The following is a 9,396-nucleotide window of genomic DNA, read 5'->3' as shown; positions in this document are numbered from 1 at the left end:
CTCCGTGGGCACCTGCTTAGCACCTATGCATGTGTAGCCAGGACATTCGGGAGTTAACTCTGGTAGGGTACCCTTCACCAATGGGCAACAGGAGCCTCCCCTTTCATTGCTTGGCCAACATAGTAAGCCAGAGGCAGCACCACATCTTGGGAGATATTGCAGCCACTAGCACTGTACAGGGTTGGGACAAAAGATGTACAGGGTTGGGCCCCATCGTATTTTGTTCAATTCTCTGTTTGGTTCCTACACAAGCCAGATATATCAGGGCAGAGGCCAGTGGGTGACTGAAAATTACACAAATGGCAGCCAATTGATAGATAAATAAGTAAATGCATAGATGCCTTTTCAGGAGCAGATTAGCTCCTCTTTTGGCATGCGGCATGCAGCTATTGATCTGGAAAATCAAATTTCTCTCAATGGCCATCGATAAGAAGAATAAAATGCAACTTGCTTTTATAGAGGTATACCAGTACTTTCTTGAGCGCTCCTATTCTTTGCTATAATATAATCTATAGGAGCATTGATTATCTTGACATTCCCCAAACCACCATGCTGGCCCACACTATTGATAATATTATGCAAATTAGACCCGGTGAGTATACTAGTAAAGTGGCCAGAATTCTAGGTGCCCTAGTAAAATGCAAGTGTGGCCATGGATGAGAGATAAATGGCATAAAGATGCAAGAATCTGCCACTTTGGTAAAGATTTAGGGTTCTAGTGGTTTGGGGAAAAAGGGAAACCCCTTCTAAGGAAAAGGGGAAGTGGTTGCACCTTGCATCCTAAACCAATCTTTAAAGAAACAAAACATAAAGACAAGGCACTGGTGAGACGGATTCTGGAGACATCGCACACTCACTTGGCAATACTGCTCTGACCCACTCATCGGGTGACTCAGAAGGCTACCGGTTTTAAGTGGGTGTCAGAGCACGAGAGGGCTCCGAGGAGGTCCGGGCTACCCTGCCATCAGGCCGTTTTACCAACAGAGCTGATGCCACTGGAGGTTTCCATGGCGAGTGAGGAGGCTGTGTGGGAAGTCCTTGAAGTTCTGAAGTAATGGCATTCTGCAGCAAAGAAATACTTGCCATTTGCTTTTTTAGTTTTTAAAAAATATTTATTTATTAAAGAGGTGCTAATTTAATACAAATGTTACTGAAATTCAACAATAATAGCAGTTATTTAGAATAGCAGTGTTCAAATACTTTATGCTCAGGACTTTAATGTACTTTTAAAATATTTCTGAGCTCTAGCCCTGGCTGGTGTGGCTCAGTTGGTTGGGTATCATCCTGTGCACCAAACAGTTGATTTAATTCATGGTCAGGGTACATGCCGCCTTTCGGGCTCAATCCCCGGTAGGGGGTGTGCAGGAGGCAGTAGATTAATGTTTCTCTTTCTTTTGCCTTCTTCCTTCCTCTTTCTCTCTAAAAAAATAAAAAGAAAAATTTCTGAGCTCTTTGATTTTGTTTATATCTATTAATAGTTACCTATTAGAAATTTACATATTTTAAATTAAATGTCTACCTTAAAATATTTAATTAAATCCACTGCATATTAATACTTAATAAATCCACTGCATATTAGCATATATAATATACATTTATAAAAATAATTTTCCAAAACAAAACAAAAGTTAGTGATAAGAGCAATGTCGTTTACACTTACACAGTGGAGTCTCATATGTGCTTCTGCATTCAGTTGGTGGCAAGATACTTGCCATTTGAAATACTCCTGGTGTGCTGCCAGGCCCTGTTAGAGACAGACTTCTGAACCAGAGGCACCAGTGCCCATGTGACCAGAGTTGACCATCATGAGCTGGTATTATCAGACCCACCACATTTTAAGCAAAGAAGGTAATGCTACATTCAGGATCAGCCCACGCAGGCTTAGAAGACCCATATATTTAATAAGGTGGTCCCAAATCTCATGGTAACAATCTCTGTGACAACAGTGCCTCTGCCCCAACTCAAACGTGTGGCTTAGTGGGGTTGGGATGGGAGGAAGGGTTCCTATCACTACCTGGCGGAAGAGGAAAAAATTCAGGTTTTATTTACTGACTAGAGGCCTGGTGCATGGAATTCGTGCGGGGGGGGGGGGGGTGCTCCTCAGCTCAGCCTGCACCTTCTCCAATCTGGGACCCCTCTCACAATCCAGGACTGCTGACTCCTAACCGCTTGCCTGCCTGCCTGCCTGATTGCCCCTAACCGCTTCTGCCTGCCAGCATGATCACCCCCTAACCACTCCCCTGCCAGCCTGATTGACGCCTAACTGCTCTCCTGCCGGCCCGGTTGCCCCCAACTGCCCTCCCCTGCCGGCCTTGTCACCCCTAACTGCCCTCCCTTGCCAGCCTGGTTGCCCCTAATTGTCCTCCCCTGCTGGCCTGGTCACCCCTAACTGCCCTTTCTTGCCCACCTGTTTGCCCCTAACTGTCCTCCCCTGCTGGCCTGGTCCTCCCTCCCCCCACACACACTTCCTTCCCCTGCTGGCCATCTTTGACCACATGGGGCCAGCCATCTTGTGTGTTGGAGTGATGAGCAATTTGCATAGTACCTCTTTATTATATAGGATGGTTTATCATGATTGTTTGGTGCTATTCATAAATGGATTGGTGCTACATGACAGCCCTGTTTAGGAGTGGCCTCTGGGCTGTGGTGAAAGGCATCTCCCCGGTCAGAGGTACTGGTATCTGACCACATTAGTTTACAAAGTTTGCAATTCATGTAGCTGGACCAGGATTAGGATCCTGGCCTTGAAAGGGCCAAGGGGAGAGTTGTGGGGGGGGAGGGGGAGCTGTCAGAGAAACTTAATGAATCCAAACTATGCAGGGAAACTGGAGTTCATTAACATTACTAGTCAAGACCTGCACGAATTCCAAATTATTATATAAAATAAAACTGGTACAGGAATAGTCAACTGAACAGGACAGGACAACAACCCCAGGAGCCTACACACGGACATTTGATTTGTGACAGACGTTCACCATAGGACAGTGAGAGAAGGGCTGTGTTTTACTAGTAAAAAAGCAGACCTAAGACAATTGGGCATTTATATGGCCATACCATGAAACAGATCTCCACCTCAGACCATCCACCAAAATAAATTCCAGGTGGATTTTAAACTTAAATGAAAAGACAAATTACAAATGGCTTTTACAAGTTTGTTTGGGAGAAAATCTTCACTATCGCAGAAAGGAAAGATTTCTTATACAAAACACAAAAAGCTCTGTGCATACAGAAAAAAATCGATACTTTGACATTTAAAATGAAGAATTTCTCCATCCAGGATATCAATAAGGAAAGGAATACCCAGTAGAAAATGGGCAAAAGGCTTGAACAAATATTTTACAGAAGAGGTATTCCAAATGCCATGATCTTATGAAAAGTGCTCAACCTCCCCGATAATCAGTGAAATGCAAATTAAAACCACAATAAAATACCATGACACACCGTGTCAGATTAAAACTGCAATGCCTTCTCCTTCATAAATTCAAATACGCACGTCTCTGTTTCTGGGCACTTTATTCTGTTCCAGAGACTCTCTGTTTTACCTGCTAGAGAATAAATCTGCCTCCTGTTGGTGTGGGTGAGGGCGAGTATCTATTGCACAGAATTAGGAAGGGGGTTGGCAATTTTGTAATTAAACATACAACCAGTTCTCATTTATCCTTCACATACGCTGCAATTCCTGAGTCCTTTGGAGATTCCTCAGTCTACAGTCGGCTCTCCATATGCATGGGGCCTGCATCAGTGGATTTAACCAATCATGGATAAAAGTGTTTGAAACAATGTTGCTGACATGTACTATGAAGACTGGCCTACGGTGGTTGTGTCTGTGCATCTGTATGGAACAGATTTGTTTTCTTGTCATTATTCCCTAAACTATACAATATAACAACTATTTGCATAGCATTTACATTATATGAGGTATTATAAGTAATCTAGAAATGATTTAAAGTATATGGGAGGGCCGGCCGGCGTGGCTCAGTGGTTGAGTTTGATTCCTGGTCAGGCCACACGCCCTGGTTGCAGGCTGGATTCCCAGTGTGGGGTGTGCTGGAGGCAGCCGATCAATGGTTCTTTCTCATCATTGAAGTTTCTATTTCTCTTTCTCTCTCTGTTCCTTTCTGAAATCAATATGAATATATATATATTTAAAATGTTTAAATAAATAAATAAACAAATAGAGTATATGGGAAGATGTACATAGGTTATATGCTAATACATGCCATTTTATATAGGGGACTTGAGCATGTGGATTTTTATTTGTGTGTGTGTGTGTGTGGGGGGGGGGGGCGGGGAGGGTTGCCCTGGAAGTAATCCCCCACGAATATGGAGGGATGACTGTATGTCAGGTTGCTTCTCAGCTTTCTCTGTTGCTGGCTTAAGATTCAATTTCCTTGGGTTTACTGAGTCATTTATCACTCTTCCATCTGCTTCTAGCATCCAAAGTTTGTTGTTGTCTCTCTTTTCATCTTTAGGGGTTATTCCTTTAAACACACACACACACACACACACACACACACACACACACACACACCACCCTGTCTTCCTGCTTCTCATCATGGCCAGGGATCAAGGTGAGAAGGAGAGTCCCATCAGGAGCTTCACTTCAGAAAGCTCTGCCTCAGCAACTGCGTGGGTGAGAGTGGAGACAGGCTGACCAGGCAGCCAAGGTCCTGGAGCAGCTCACAGGCCCCACCCCCGCGTTCTCCAAAGCCAGATACACGGACAGATCCTTTGGCATCTGGAGAAATGAAAAGATTTCCGTCCACTGAATAGTTTGTGGGGCCGAGGCGAAAAAATCCTGGAGAAAAGTCTGAAGGTATGAGAGTACGAGTTACTAAAAAATAACTTCTCAGACACTGGGAATTTAGGTTTGGGGATCCAGGAATACACATTTGGGCATCAAATATGAGCCAAGCATTGGTATCCAGAACCTGGCCGTCTGTGTGGTGCTGGGTCGGCCAGGTTCAGCCTCACAGACAAGAAATGCAGGGCAGGCTGCCCTGGGCCAAACAGAATCAGCAAAGAGCAGGCCAAGTGCTGGTCCTCGCAGAAGGAGGGTGGAATCATCCTTCCTGGCAAGTACGTTTCTGTTTCTCTCCAAAAGGCTGAAAATATGTTTTCAGCGAAATGGAAAGAAAATAAAGCAAAACAATATCCAATCCTTTGTTATTGTCTTAGTGAGATTTCAGAAAGAAGAGAATGTTTATATATGTATATTAATTAATTCTCCTTCTCCCTTTTTCTTCCCCTCTCTCTAAAAATGAATAAAAATATTTTCAAAATATTCAGTCTGTGTTCTAATCCCAATAGGGGATTTATAAAATTTTGAAGATAGTCACAGATTAGTACATTAGACTGAAAGCTTCTTGTTTAAAGCACAGATTTATTTAGATGGGTTAGATCAATAGGTGTTTGATTGTTGACTAATTCTTCATTAGTTAGTGAAGAATCATACATATTCTACACTTGTGGAATAAGCCACTTTTCTTCTACTCATCAAAAATTATCAACATATACTGTCTTTGTTAAAACAAGACACATTACTGCCATCTCCTGGAAAACTGTAATAATAATAACATAAGTTGCCCATCTATGAAGTGTCCAAAATGTAATACTACCCCCAAAACCCATCGTAGTCAAGATGTCTCTGGCGTGAACAGCGCTCCCCTTGGATTTGGTGTCCTTCTGCAGTGCACAGCTTAAACAAGCGTCCTCTTGGTTGCCTTGTGGGTTCAGTCACACGGATTTTTCTGGGTACCTTCCTTGTCAAAGGAGAACTCCGAGGAGGAACTTGACTTTTCTCTCTGGCGATTAGCAGATGGTGAAGGAGAAGCCGGAGGGGCGGGGGAGAGGGGAGAGCGGGGGCGGGGTTGGTATTTCCTTCCAGATTTGTACATAGAACATGGACAAATGTTTGTAGAGAGGAAGTAGGCAGGTACCTCCGTGTACTTGAGTTACCTATGCATTCCTGCAGGTCCTAAAACTGTCCCCTCATCGAGGCTTGGTTTCCAAGAAGAGGTGGTGAGGAGAATAAGGCGGGAGAACCCAAATGCCCGCCTTCTCCTCCTTTTCTGTCTCCCTCTTTCGCTTTCCCCGCTGCCATCCCAGGGGTCAGAAGAGCAGGGCACTCTCTTATTTCCTCCACTTCATGCATATCTTGTCTTTTCTAACTGCTTTGCCCTAAAGGCTGACAGGGATCCTTCTTTACCCCAAGAGAAGGTCTAGAACAGTGATGGCGAACCTATGACACGCCTGTCAGAGGTGACACGGGAACTCATTTTTTTTGGTTGATTTTTCTTTGTTAAGTGGCATTTAAATATATAAAATAAATATCAAAAATATAAGTCTTTGTTTTACTATGGTTGCAAATATCAAAAAATTTCTATATGTGACACGGCACCAGAGTTAAGTTAGGGTTTTGCAAAATGCTGACACGCCGGGCTCAAAAGGTTCGCCATCACTGGGCTAGAACTTGCCACTGAGCCTCTAAGGGAGAGCTAATGGAATCTAGTGATTCTAGAAAGGCCCACGGTGGTCTAGAAGAGGTCAATGGGGGGGGGGGGGATATGTAATATTTTCAACAATAAAGATTTTAAAGGCAAAAAAATAGAATGACAGCACATTTATAGTAAAAAAGAAGTAAACATTTAGTGTCTATTAAATTTTTTTAAAGTTATAGTTTTCTGGTGAGCAAATTTGAGTGGCCTCAAAATTCTTTGTTGTTTTCTTTAAGATTTTTTTTTTTTTAAGAGAGAGAGGGGGGAAGGGAGAGGGAGAGAGAAAGAGAAAGAAAGATCAATGTGAGAGTGAAATATCAATCGGCTGCCTCCTGCACTGCCCATACTGGGGATTGATCAAGCCAGCAATCCAGGCATGTGCCCTGATCAGGAACCGAATTGGCAACCTTTTGGTGCACAGTATGACACCCAACTAACTGAGCTACACTGGCCAGGGCTAGAAATTCTTTTAAATTGTATGATGATTTAAGAGTAAGTCCAGATGGTCTTGATAAGAACTAAAAAGAAATCAGTCTGCTTTTCCCTTTCCAAATCACAGGGCATAATTTGTCATTCTGAAGTCATTAATAGTGGGATGAGTATGCTTGTCATTCATTCATTCATTCATTCCTCCATTCAGCAAATATTTACTGAATATTAGGCTCTGGGGATGCAGTGACCAAAATATGAAAAGTATCAGAACTTATGGTACTTCTATTATGAGGGGGAAATACCCATTAAACAAGTGAGTATATAGCATAATTTTGGATGCATAAAGCAGAATGAGGGGATAGAGAGTGTTTGTGATGCCTCTTTAGATAAACTGGGCAGGAAAGGCCTCCCTGAGGAGGTGAGGTATGAAGAGAATGCTGAACTAGGTGGAGGCCTGAGCCACGTGGCCTCTGGGAGAGCGCTGCAGGCAGAGTGCAGGGAGTGCAGAGGCCACTGCTGGGCGGAGCTGAAGGGTGGAGTCAGGCAGTGATGGGGATGGTCAGGGTCTGGAGCTGGGAGGAAACCGGAAACCTGCATATCACCTGCAGGGCCTCCTCCTCAGGGGGAGAACTTTTCATTTGATTTATGGCCCGTGGGAATGGAAGCCTTGGCAGATTAAGGCAGGGGAATAACTTGATCTGATTTACATCCTTACAGAATCCCTTTGACGGTTACCGTATAAGGGAAATGGAAGACTTTGGGGACCTCAGAAAGGCAGAGCTAGATCTGGGCGCCAGAACAGTGGCTCCACTACTGGGTGACTTTGACGTGTAGCTTAATCTCTTTGAATCCCAGAGTTCTTGTCCATAAATTAGTGGTAATAAAAGCACCACTTACCTCACAGCATTATTAAGCAATTTAACAACTACTTTTTGATCAGCTGTTCTGTGCCAGTCGTGCTGTGAGGTGCTGAGTTGCAGTGAGGATTGGATAAGTGGTACTCATGAGGGCCCAGATGTTTCTGACTTGGTGACAAAACTGTAGGATATTTAAAGTGTGCAATGCAATGATTTGATATATGTGTACATTATGAAAAGATTCCCAACATTGAATTAAGACATTTATTACCTCACATATTTACCTATTGTTTTGGCAAGAATACTTAAGTTCTACTCTCAGTAAATATCAATTATAAAATACAGTATTGTCAACTGTAGTTACCATGTTTTACATTAGATCCTCAGACCTTATCCATTTATAATTGAAAGTTTGTACCTTTTACCAATATCTCCCTATTTCTCCCTCCTTACCCCTCACCCCGGTCTCTAGCAATCTATTTTATTCTGTTTCTAGAGTGTGATTTTTAAAAAAGATTCCACAGATAAGTGATAGCATGCAGTATTTGTCTTTCTCTGTCTGGCTTATTTCACTTAGCAATCCAGTTTCATTCAAGTCACAAATGAGAGGATTTCCTTTTATGGCTGAATAATCTTCCACTGTGTGTGTGTGTGTGTGTGTGTGTGTGTGTGTGTGTGTGATGGAATATAATTTTTTGAATGCTTTCAAAACCATCCTCTACCTATCTATTATGAGGCTGTCCATTAATGCTCTTAACATCTAACAGATACCGAATGTGGATGTGTAGGAAATCCTCACCACTCTATGCTGGTTTTGTTATGCATAAAAAAAAAAATGCAGATCACACCCTAGCTGGTTTGGATCAGTGGATAGAGCTCCAGCCCTCAGACTGAAGAGTCCCGGGTTCAATTCCAGTCAAGGGGTCAAGGGGTCAAGGGATGTATCTTGGTTTCAGGCTCGATCCCCGTCTCTGGTGGGGGCCTGGCCCTGGTTGGGGCACATGCGGGAGGCAACCAATTGATGTGTCTCTCTCACATCGATGTTTCTCTTTCTCTCTGTCTTTCCCCCTCCCTTCCACTCTCTCTAAAAACCAATGAAAAAATATCCTCAGGTGAAGATTAACAACAACAACAACAAAATGCAGGTCACAATGATTGCTAAGTGTGCTTTGCCTCTTTCAGTTACACAAAATCAAGCGTGAATGGTTGCTATTCCAGGTTGAAAATGTTGACAGAAGAGAGGAATATTTAATAGATCTGTTTATATATTTTCAACTTGCTTAATGTTAAAATGTGATCTCTGAATAAATTTAAATTGTGCTTATCCCAACATGTCAGAAATTTCAAAGAAAATGGAAAAATTTTAGCAGAAAATCGCTTTGCTTTGTAGAATCTCCCACTACACTATAAATGAGGTATAAATAGTTTTCTAATTTAGGAAAAACAATGAGAAGATTTTGCTGCTTGAGACAAGCAGTTTTACCTCCTCTTAAAGTAATTGGAATGCCTGATTGAAAACATCATAGTAGGAAAACACTGCTCAGAGAATTTCTGGAATGCCAAATGAGAGCTACAAATAGAAGACGTGTGCATTGGGCTATACATATCAC

General features: G+C 42.7%; 1 pseudogene across 1 annotated transcript; it reads left to right on the top strand.

The window, feature by feature from the left end:
* Positions 1-4,555: 4,555 nt before the first annotated feature.
* LOC308522943 (large ribosomal subunit protein uL5-like) lies at positions 4,556-7,763 on the top strand (annotated as a pseudogene). Its single transcript has 2 exons — positions 4,556-5,079; positions 7,673-7,763. The product of its transcript is annotated as a large ribosomal subunit protein uL5-like (transcript).
* Positions 7,764-9,396: the final 1,633 nt, after the last annotated feature.

The sequence above is a fragment of the Myotis nattereri genome, assembly GCF_964212035.1.
Source record: "Myotis nattereri genome assembly, chromosome: 8".
NCBI classification, from domain to species: domain Eukaryota; kingdom Metazoa; phylum Chordata; class Mammalia; order Chiroptera; family Vespertilionidae; genus Myotis; species Myotis nattereri.
This window is presented reverse-complemented; position numbering and strand designations above follow the sequence as displayed.